Genomic DNA, 11,963 nt, shown 5'->3' on the forward strand with positions numbered 1-11,963 from the left:
CACACCCGGCTGGACCTGCCCACCCGGCTCCCACCCTGTGGTGCAGAACACCGCACCCAAGCCTAGGCACCTGCCGCGTGCATACAGACACCAGCTCTGACTCACCAGGGCACCCAAGGCATGCCAAAGACGGTTTCGGCTCTCTACTGCTCAGTAAAAAACAATGGTAAAACTCAGGGTTTAGGACAACCATTTTGTTCTGCTCCTAAATGCGTGGGGCAGGGATTTAGGAAGGATTCCTCTGGGCTGTTTGTCCCTGACCCGTGTGGTCGGAGCTGGAGGAGCTGAGGCTGAGGACCCACTTCTGGGCGGGTTCTTCTCTCTGGCGTCTGGACCATCCCTGCTCCCTGGTCTGTCTGTCTGTCTCTCCCTCTCTCTCTCGCTTCACGCGGCTGGACATCCTCCAGGCCCTCTCCTGCACTGGGGTGGGGGGAGGGGCGTCTCAGGGTAGCCCATCCACCTGCTTTTCCTAGAGGGAGTGTTCCTGGTGACCCAGGTGGCAGTTGCACGACCTTTTCCGTCAGCTTTAGGAAGAGTCACGACAGCACTTCTGCATTCTGCCCGGTCAACAAGTCCCAAGGCCAGTGCAGGTTCAAGGGGAGTGAGAGCCCACCTTCTGGCGGGGTGGTGGGGGGGGGCAGTCCATGGTGGAGGATCTGGGTGGGGAGCTTCCTGCTCCGTGCATCCTACCTGCAAATGGTGCTGGGAAATCTCTCTGAGCCTCACCTGTAAAATGATGATTTCTCAAGATCCACATATGAGTGAAAACAGATGATCTCTGTCTTTCTCTGACTGACTTATTTCACTCAGCATAATACCTTCCAGTTCCATCCATGTTGCTGCAAATGGCAGGATTTCATTCTTTCTCATTGCCAAGTAGTATATCATTGTATATAAAAACCACATCTTCTTTATCCATTCCTCAGTTGATGGACGTTTAAGCTCTTTCCATAATTTGGCTAGAGAGGGAGAGAGGCAAACCATAAGAGACTCTTAAATACAGAGAACAGACTGAGGGTTGATGGGGGTGGGAGGGGAGAGGGGAAAAGGGGGATGGGCATTGAGGAGGCACTTGTTGGGATGAGCACTGAGTGTTGATGTAAGTGATGAATCATGGGGATCTACTCCCAAAGCCAAGGGCATGCTATACACGCTGTATGTTAGCCAAGTTGACAGTAAATTATATTAAAAAAAATAAAAAATAAAGTTACAGTAAAGAAATGAAGGTAATTATATGTTACTCCACAGGGATTCTTATAAATGTGCTAAACGTGCAAGAACTCAATCCAATGCAGCCATTAACCACCATCGTTATTTTTGACACTTTTGCCCAAATGATGCTGGGGATCCCTTATTATGTGTCCTAGACACCGATTGTAACTGTCCTGTGGGTCGTGACCTCATGGGTCTGTCATCTCTGATAATCCTCCATGGGAGGGAGACTCAAAACTCTGGAGGAAGAAGGTCAGGCCAGTCCTCAGAGACCAGCCCACCCCAATCCCCTCGGACCAGACAGAGCCACAGGGCAGGGTGATCTGTCTGTGCATTTCCTGGTGGGGACAGAGCTGAGAATGTTTCATAACATTTATCAGGAGACACACACACACACACATACACAACACACACACTGCTGTGTTTCACTACGAAATTAAGCCAAATGGTGATGTGGAGAGACAAGTGCCCAGGGCCCAGACAAGGCCATGCTCAGTGCCCGTCTCTGTCACTTTCCAAGTGTTGAGTCCCACTTGCCCATTCCAGCTTTCTGACCCTCAGTTTCCACATCTGTAAAATGGGCCTAGTCCTAGTGCCCGCATCACAGGGTTTCTGGGAGAAAAATTTTAAATGTATAAGGAATTAGGACAGCGCCTGTCATGGTTTTCTTTGTGTCCTCCCCCCAAAAGATATGCTGCATTTCTAACCCCAGTGCCTCAAAGTGTGACCTTGTTTGGAGATAGGATCTTCACAGAGGCCAGCAAATTAAGATGAAGTCACGAGGGCTGGCCCTAATTGAATATGACTAGCGTCCTTATAAAAAGGGGAAATTTGGACACAGACATAGACAGGCATACAGGGAGGACACACATGAGGGATGGCAGAGATTGGGATGATGCAGCAGAAACCAAGGGACTCCACAGGTTGCCAGCCAGGAGAGAGGCATGAACAGGTCCCTCACCGTGTCAGGAGGATCCAGCCCGGCCGACCCCTTCACTTTGGACTTCCGGGCTCCAGATCTGTGAGAGGATACATTTCTGTGGTTTAAGTCACTCAATCTGTGGTGCTTTGTTGCAGCAGCCCTAGTCCATGGACACGGTGCCTGACGCATAGTAGGTACTCAACAGATGGGGTCTTTTGTTATTATTTGCTTGCGGATCCCGTAGAGATGGTGGGTGGAGCTGTCTGGGTGGTTCAGTTAGCTACGCGACTGACTCTTGTTTTCGGCTCAGGTCCTGATCCCGCAGTTCATGGGTTTGAGCCCTGCGTCGGGCTCTGTGCTGTGTCATCGCAGAAGCTGCTTGGAATTCTCTCTCCCTCTGTCTCTGCTGCTGCTCTGCTCATGTGCGCGCGCGCTCTCTCTCTCTCTCTCTCTCTCTCTCTCAATAAATAAATAAATAAATAAACTAAAAAAATTTAAATATTAATACAGTAATAATATTATTTATACATTTATTACATATTATATTATTTTTATTATTCATATATTTATTATTATCATATTTTGTATGTTTATTATTTACTAAAAGAAATTAAATAAACACAATAAAATTTAAAAAAAAGAAACTCCTGAAACCAGCAATGGCTGATCTTATGCTAAGAGTTATGATAGTGCATGAGGGGAATCTCACACCAAACGGAAGGGAGAGCTGGAGAAGCCAGGCCTTGAAGGGGCCGGGGCCAGAGAGGGTCAGGAAATTTAGGACAGGAAACAAACGGACCTTCTGCAAAGCGTTGTCTTACGAGGGAGTAAACCCCATGCCCACACGCATTTTCCTTCATCACGTCTGTGTTTGTGGGGAAACTCCAGAATCAGGAGCATCTGCAGGGCGCGTCTTGTGGCGGGGGGGTGGGACCCCTGGATCGACAGCGCCACTGGCATTGTGCAGCGGAAGGGACGGTTCTCCTACAAAGGAGGGGCCGGATGCCCACCAGACAGCCTTCTCTCTCCCGGCGGACGGCCTTGCCAGCCTGCTGGCCGCTTTGCCAGGACCATGCTCTCCTTCTGGGCTTTTCCCCCGAATGCCCTTCCTCGGGACTCTCCCATTGATGAGTTCCTACAAGCTCTCTGTGTTTTGGGATCTCCCCCACTCCTTTGCCAGGCTGAATTAAGGGAAGTCTGTGCTCCCGCAGGAGGGTCTGTGCTCACTTCTATCCATTCCTGGAGATAGCTCTGTCTTCTTTCTCCTGCTTCTCCAGTCCCTCGCCAGCCCCTGGCCAGCTGCTCGCCCGTGTGCCAGCTCAATATATATCGACTTTTTGCGTGACTTTGGTTGTTATTCCTGTTCTGTGGGGGGGGGTTTTAGCCACGGGCGAAGAGGACATCTTGTGCAAAAACAAAATTTTCGATTTGTTCCTTCCCAGGTGGGTAAATGCGTTGCTGACAGAGCAGCATGCTGAGCTCTGTGGAGAAGGAGAGAGCAAGGTAGCTGATGGGGTGGAGGGTTGGGAGGGGGATGCAGGGAAAGTGGTAGAAAGGGCTGTGGGTAGAAATGTTGCATGGTCTCAGAGATAAGTGGGCTTCCACAGGGGAGGCTGGAGTGCCGGCAGGGGCGGGGGATGCACACCTGCTGCGGGACCCAGAGTGGGGTAACCAGCAACAACGGCAGCCCCCAGGGGTAGCAATGTACCGTGGCCACAAAGGCCAGGGCTTTGGCAAAGTCTTGGATTCAAGTCCTCCCCTTTGCTAATGAGCTTTGTGACTTTGGGCAAGTTATTAATGACTCCGGGCCTCCGTTTCCCTCATCTGTAACATGGGGTTCATGCCCACCTGACAGAGTTGTTTTAGGGACTCAATGAAACAGCCCTGCTTGGTACACGGTATATAATAGCTGCTCAACAAACCCAGATTCCTCACTTCAGCTCCTGGAGAGTTCGTATAGAACCAGCCAGCAAATATCCAGCATGCCTGCCTGCTTTTGTGAGTAAACTTTTGCTGGAACACAGCCAGGTCTACTCATTTGCAGCTGTTCACAGCTGCTTTCATGCTACAGGGGCAGAGCACAACAGTTGTGATGCAATGAGATGGCCAGGAATGCCTCAGATATTTACTGTTCTGGTCCCTTAAGTAAACGTCGCTTGAGCCTTTATCTATTTATAAGATATATGTCTTATATAGGGGTCCTCAGCTCTCTCTAGATTTTCACTGGTGTGTCCATGTAGAGTAGGGGGTCAATAGATAAGCACAAAGGCTAGAGTGGTCAGGCTGGTCAGACTCATGCAAACATTTCTGTAGATGGATACATTGTCGTTCATTATTCTTTCCTCTTTTCTTTCCTTTCCTTTTCTTTTCTTTCTTTTCTTTTCCTTTCTTTATCTTTTCTTTTCTTTTTTAAGTTTATTTATTTATTTTGAGAGAGACAGAGACAGCATGATTGGGAGGGGGCAGAGAGAGAAGGAGACAGAAAAAAATCTCAAGCAGGCTCTGTGATGCCAGCGCAGAGCCCGATGTGGGACTCGAATCCACGAGACCATGAAATCATGAGCTGAGCTGAAACCAAGAGTTGGGCAGGTGCTTAACCGACAGAGCCACCCAGGCCCCCCTTGTCCATTTTTCTTGAAACAGGCCATTTCTGTGTCTCATCGTTTGTGTGTTTGTTCTCCACGTTTGAGATTGGGTAATTAGAAATTTACTTATCGGTTCAACAAAGTGTTGAGTGCATGCTGTGGGCCAGGAAGGCTTCTGTAAGCTGAGAGTAAAGCAGTGAACAAACGAGACAACCACTCTTGCCCTCACAAAGCTCACATTCTGGTGGCAGAGACGGACAATGATCCAGTTAACATACAGCGCTGGGTGGTCATATCTCCTGTTAGGAAAGGCACAGAGAGATGGGTCTCTTCTGGATGGGGTGCCAGGAGCAGTCAGCCTGAGTGGGAAACTGAATGGGTGGTCTCTGTCCTGAGGACAGAAACTTCTGTGCTGGAGGGATACACAATGTGAGAGGAATGTGATCGTTCCAGGGGCTGAGCCCTCTGCTTCTGTGTCTTTCGTAAGGCTGCAACCTGGTTATTGGCTGGGACCAGGGTCTCACTGGAAAGCTGGACTGCGGAAGGGTCTGACTCCAAGTTGATTCTGCCAGGTTGTTGGCAGAATTCAGTTCCTCCGCAGCTGTTTCCTGAGGACCTCAGTTCGTTGCCCGTGTCGGCTAGAGACCCACGTGCAGTTCCTGGCCGTGTTGGCCTTTCCAATGCGAAGTGTGTATGCGGAGAAGGCAAATAGAGAAAGTCTGCCGGCAAGATGGGAGTTACAATCTCAGGTAACGTGATGATGGAAATGACATTTCATCACCTACGCTGTTTAAAAAAAATTTTTTTTGATGTTTATTAATTTTTGAGACAGAGAGAGACAGAATGTGAGCAGTGGAAGGACAGAGAGAGAGAGCAAGCGAGATAGAGAGAGACAGAATCTGCAGCAGGCTCCAGACTCTGAGCTGTTATTACAGAGCCCGATGCGGGGCTCGAACCCACAAACCGCGAGATCATGACCTGAGCTGAAGTTGGACACTTAACCGATTGAGCAACCCAAGAGCCCCTTTAAGATTTTATTTTTAAGCAATCTCTATACTTGACACAGACTCAAATGTACAGCCCCGAGATCAAGAGTCACACGCTCCACCAACTGAGCCCGCCAGGCGCCCACAATTCTATTAATAACACCTTCCATACCGTGAGTGCTTCCTATGAGCAAGGCTCTAGTTAAGTGTCTAACCTGCATTATTTGCTTCTCACAATGACGGGATGAAGGAGGAACTGGTTAAATATTCTCTTTCTCTACATATCAGGTGGGAGCCCACCCTTGACTCACACATAATGACCAGTGAGATATTTTATTAAATTAACAGATGGGGGTTATAGAGGGGCGCCTGGGTGGCTCAGGAGGTTGAGCGTCTGACTTCGGCTCAGGTCATGATCTCACGGTCTGTGAGTTCGAGCCCTGCATTGGGCTCTGTGCTGACAGCTCAGAGCCTGGAACCTGCTTCAGATTCCGTGTCTCCCTCTCTCTCTGTCCTTCCCTCACTCGCACTGTCTCTCTCTCAAAAAGAAAGATTAGGAAAAATTTAAAAAAATTGTTTAAAACAAACACAGGTGTAGAGCGTGTCACCATTTGTAAAAAGGAATGCAGCCCACGGACACACACACACACACACACACACACACGCGGGTGCACTAAACCATATTTGCTTGCCCCAAATATCTCTGAAAAGATGCAAAGACGTTGCTAACAGCGGCTCCCTCTGGGGGAGGGACCCCGGTAGCTGGGATCAGGAGAGGCAGGGAGACTTGTCATGGTGTTGCGTATTTTGTACCTTTTTAAAACTTGTGCATATATCACAACATGCCTCAATTTTACCTACACCAAAGATACACGAAGTTAGAGAGAAAGAGAGAGAATTGGCAGTCTGCCTCCAAAGTCTCTACTCTTGCCCACCATCCTGGCTCTGTTTAGCTGTTTAATGCTCCATCTGCCCCTTAACTGCGGATGATAATGCTGCCTGCCTCACAGAATTGCCGTGAGGATCGGGACAGTGGATGCAAAACGCTCAGAAGAACGGCACCTTGCGCCCAGGGTAAGCTGCAATTATCGTTATTTTATTCGTAGAGAAAAGGTTACAAAGAAACGCACTTCCTGTGCTAACAGAGGTTTGTCTGCTGTGGGATCATGGGCAACTTTTTATTTTCTTCCTTTTCCCCGAGATTAAAAAAAAAAAAAAAAGTTTCCGTGTTTTCATAGTGAACGTTTTTCCACGTCTTCCCAGCCCGGGCCTCCTTAGGAGGCCCCGAGAGGGCTTCTGTTCAGACTGAGTCACGGCCGAGGTTGGGGGAGGCCAGGCTTGTCTGGCCTGTGTCTAGACGCCTTATTTCTCCTGGCTGTTGTAGACAGGAGGTACTTGTTCATAATGGAAAAATGCTTCTGGACAAACACTCCACGGCCAGGGAGAAGGATGGAGGGAGGGAGGCAGGGGGGTTAATGCGCTTATGTTAATTGGCAAATGGGCATCAATGCTTCTTCTTCTTCTTCTTCTTCTTTTTTCAGAAGGGCGATCTCAGGGAGGTTTTAGATGTTCGAATGAGTTCTGGAGTGGAGATAACTAATTGGCCAAGCTCAGCTACTGTTCTTGTCTCAGTGATCTGGACTGCAGGTGAAACTGGCTACCAAGCTCCTTTCCCCCGTGTTTTGCGTGCGTAGACGTCACTCTGGGGAGCGGTGGTGCAGCGTGTAGCTGGGGGGGAGGGCAGTTCAGCCCCAGGATGCCCTACTTATGCCCCGACTGCAAATGCCATCTGGCTTGGGATTCCTCTCTCTCTCTCGGGAAGCCATCTTTCACTGCCTGCTCTGGACTTCTTCCCACTGTCTTTGTAGCAGAGTGGAGACCAGAGCTTACACACTCTTAGGGACCGGGTAAACCCAGACGCAAATCCGTCCTCCTTTTGTGATTTTGGATAAGCCTCGGTTTCTGCGTCTCTAACATGGGGTGATGGTGAGTGCCCACCTTACCAGGGCTTGTGCTGGGCAGAATCAGGGACCCTGAAGGTGTCCACATCCTAATCCCTGTGACTGTGCTGCTTTCCACGGCAAAGGGGACTTTATAGATGTGATTAAGTTGAGGGTCTCCAGTGGGGCGATGTTCCTGCATTTTCTGGGTGTGCTCAATGTGATTCCAAGGGTCCTTGTATGAGCCAGGCAGGAGGGTTAGAGGCAGAAAGTACAAAGACAGAGAGGAGAGAAGATGACAGACAACTGGCCTTGAAGATGGACGGAGGGACCACTAGCCACTGGCATCCGTTGGCTTCTGGAAGCTGCCAACGGCAAGGATCCTCTGGAGCCTCTAGAATGAGTGACAGCTTAGCGTTTCCTCATGGAAACTGATTTCAGACATCTGACCCCTGCACCTGGAAGAGATTAATATGTGTTGCTTCAAGCCACTAAATGTGTGGCGATCTGACACGGTGGCCACGGGAAACTCCCATGGGTTTGTTGTGAAGCCAAGTCCTCATCAGCGTGGCAGGTGCAAGGGACAGCCCCCAGGGTCGTCTTTCGGAACACCCTGGTACGGGATTTCTAGATCACTCCACAGATGGCAGCGGTCATCAAATAGGACGATTTTGGTCAACTTCTGTGACCACATGTGCTACATCGTGTGACATGTATTCCTTCCCTTTTCTATGGCCCTCAGGACGCTGCGAGGTCCTCAGCTGAGAAAGGGGATCTTGTCCTATTCCTGTTGTTTCCTCAGTGCCTGGCACACAGTAGCTGCTCAGTTGATTAGAGCTTGCCAGGCTGAACAGAGATGTGGCCAAGTTCTTGTCCTCTGTGAGGGCTTGAGTGGCCGTACGCTTTCTTTTTGGGTCCCTCTCTCCTCTTCTGGCTGATGCTGTGGCCCCCGTGCTGAGACATCGGTCTCTCACAGCCTCTACTGCAGGTCCTTGCCAGGGAAGGGAGGGACAGTGGCCCCAGCAGCAGGCAGTTTCGAGGGAAAATGACCTTGGAGATCCCGCTGGTTCCAGACACACCCCTTGTGCCGTTCAGAGTGTCTGTCAGTGAATTTCTGGCCTGGCCTGTGCTTGCCCTGGCCTCGGAGGGCTGGGGGGGAGCTGACTGGAGGGTGGTGCCCAGTGCTGATGAGGCACTTCTGGCATTCACGATCTGGAAAGATGCTTTCAGGGGGCAGGGCTGGGGCAGGCAGAGTTGTCAGACCCAGTGGTTTAGATTGTTTAGACCTCTGTGTTTAGAGCCGGGCCTGGGTTGCAAGCCCGGGTCCACGCCTTCCTGGCTGTGTGACCTTGCTGGGTCAGACTCTGAGCTGCCATGCATGTCTCCTAAAGCAGGCACCCACGCTAGGAGCCGGAGCCAGCCGTCACGGGCTGTTTCTATGAACTACCCGGGTCTCTGCTCAGAACTTTACTTGCCCGATTCCAGGCCACAGCCTCTCGATCCCAAGGTCAGGGGCATCTTATCCCTTCTCTACAGATGGAGACGTTGAGGTTTGGGGAGGCTCTGGACCTTGCCCAAGTCCCAGGCTAGGAAGGGCTGCAGGCTGGGTTTGCACCAGCGATCTGTCTGCAGAGCCCCTGTGCCAGTTACGGGCCCCCACCCGGGGGCTGGGCAACACCCCTCTCCCCCCCAGCCCCTCCCCAGAAGGCAGTGTTACTGAGGTGGGGTGGTGGAACCACCGTGTCTGGAACGTGGCAGACATCCACGTTCCATCGGCCGTGCTGTTGTGGTCACTGTCTTTCAGCTTGTTGTCTCCACCAGTACCTTCGTTCCATGGTCGGTGGAATATGAACTCCTCCCTCCCCGAGCTCCTCCCTCCCCGTGCCTTTTGTTCAGGCCTGGGCGGGTCTAGGACGTGGCTTTTACAAACTTGCACATATATATTTGCATATATCTATGTATATTCATGTGCATATACACTGAATATCTCTATCTATATGTATATATATGTGTATATACATATACATATGTGTATATGTACATATGTGTACATATATGTATATACATATATGTGTGTATATACACACATATATATACATATATATATGTATATTTAGTACATCTACAGAGTTGTGTGACCATTGTCATAGTCTAATTTTAGGACATTTGTTTCATCCCCAAAAGCAACCTCACGCCCTTCAGCATCCCCCCTATGACAGTCAGTTTTCTCTGCCGACTTGACTGGCCAAATTCAACATTTTTTTTTTTTCTGGGTGTTTTTTTCTGGGTGTGAGGGTTGTCCCAGGTGGAATTAGCTTCTGTTAAGAGGGTAGATCTCTGGTTAAATGTTCTTACCACAAAACAAAAACAAAACTGTAATCAAAAACAAAAGGGCACAAGGAAACTTTTGGGGAAGGTGAGGGATATGTTTTTCACCTTGGTTGTGGTGCTGGTAACACAAGCGTATACGTATCTCTAAGCTCACTGAATTGTGTAACTTAATCCCGTGCAGTTTTTTTTGTAGACCAATTGTACCACTTATGAAGTGGGGGGCCGGGGGAAGGTGTGGCATGTTTCTCTGATAGGATGAATGTGAAGAGTTAAAAAGGAAACTCGCCGGATGTACCTGCCACGATGTAACAGTTCAGCATGTAAACTATTCCCGGAATAGATTTCCAGAAGAGGACTTTGACCAGCTCCTTTTACCGATGAGGAAGCCCAGACTCAGAGAGAAGTAACCAGCTCCGGATCTTTCAGCAGGCTGGTGGTGCTGGACTCCAGACATACTGGCTCCTGGTCCTAATGCTCTCCCTACCACATTGCTTCTGGAAGCAGCTTCTGTCTAGCCAAGGAAGTTTTATTTCGATTTGGGAAGATGTTCCCTGAAATGGAGAGAAAAGGCAGCCTGCCTTCATGCTGGGATGTAATGGGGAAATTAGACCAGTGGGTTACTGATCCGTTTTCATTGGAAGCTAATTACGTCGTATAGGATAGGAAGAGTGGTAACCAGCTCGTTGATGTCTCTGATGGACAGATGGAGGCTTTGCACTTAGATGGTTATGAGCAGGTCAGGTGTGTGGACTCCAGTTGGCCAGGAGAACACCTCATGCGATTTAATAAAGAGACCATTTCTCTCTAGAATCACACTCTTAATAACTGCACAGATATTCTGGCTATGTGTCTACAGCCCTGAGCTTCTTCCTTATGGGTTTGCCACACAAAATAAACTCCATGCTTGCAGGAAGAGACTTTTGGGTGGAATTTATTTATTAAATCGACAAATCTGCATTGCACGTCTACTGTGTATTATGCATAAGCCTAAAAGCCAGTAATATGCACTGGGTGGAACCAACATAATCCCTGTCTGCATAGGTTCACAAAACATTCAGCTGCAAATACAGACAATCTTGAAATGGTGGCTTCAACAGATCGGGTCTTATTTTTATCATCTGAGAGTATTCTGGAGGTAGGCAGTTCAAGGATGGGGCAGCCATTCAACAATGCTATCGGAGACTGTGACTCTGTATCTTCTTGGTTTTGCCACCTGCAAGGAGGTTTATCCCCATGGCTGCAAGATGGCTGCTGTAGTTCCAGATATCACATCTGTATTCCAAGAGGACCAAAAGCCTTCTCCTCCCAAGGTCTTTTTTTTTTTTTTTTCTTACCTTGGGGCTCACCTTCCTAACAGACTCTACTTCTACCTCGTCAGTCAGAATTTTGTCACGTGGCCACCACTGGCTGGAATGTGAAGGGGGAGTTGGATCAGGGTGGTGTTGAATGAGCTATCCTGTAGTATCTACCGTACTGCCCAAGTGTCCAAAGGAGCAGGCAGACAGGTAGCAAATGACTTCATCGTTAGTCATTGATTACTACTCGAGAGTCTCAGTGCATGTCTCAGGTTGGGTTTCTTTTGAGGCAGACCCTGAAATAGGGATTTGAGGGCAAGTAATTTTATTTTGGGGGGTGATGCTAGGACACAGTGGTACAAGTGGGGAGGAGGGTGGGGCTCACCTGCCCTGGGAACCTCACAGCTTTCTCCTCCTCTGAGGCTGAGAGAGCTGGCTGTCCTGGGGGCCTTCACCTGCCCGCAATTCCAGCCCTTCACACCCGGGGAGAAAAGTCCATACGTGGGGAGTTGCTGGGTGTGTATGGCAGGATGCTGTAGGCATGAACTAGGAACCCGAGTGCAGGACAGGATATGGCGGGACATTCATCACACCTGGACTGGCATATCGTAAGAGCCTTTAACCCAAGCTGGGGTGTCAGCTTCTCCCCAGAGAAGTAATTTTCGAGACCAAGCAAGAAAAAAAAAAAAAAA

The sequence above is a fragment of the Herpailurus yagouaroundi genome, unplaced genomic scaffold (assembly GCF_014898765.1).
Source record: "Herpailurus yagouaroundi ecotype Mexico unplaced genomic scaffold, PumYag 222, whole genome shotgun sequence".
In the NCBI taxonomy this organism is placed as follows: Eukaryota; Metazoa; Chordata; class Mammalia; order Carnivora; family Felidae; genus Herpailurus; species Herpailurus yagouaroundi.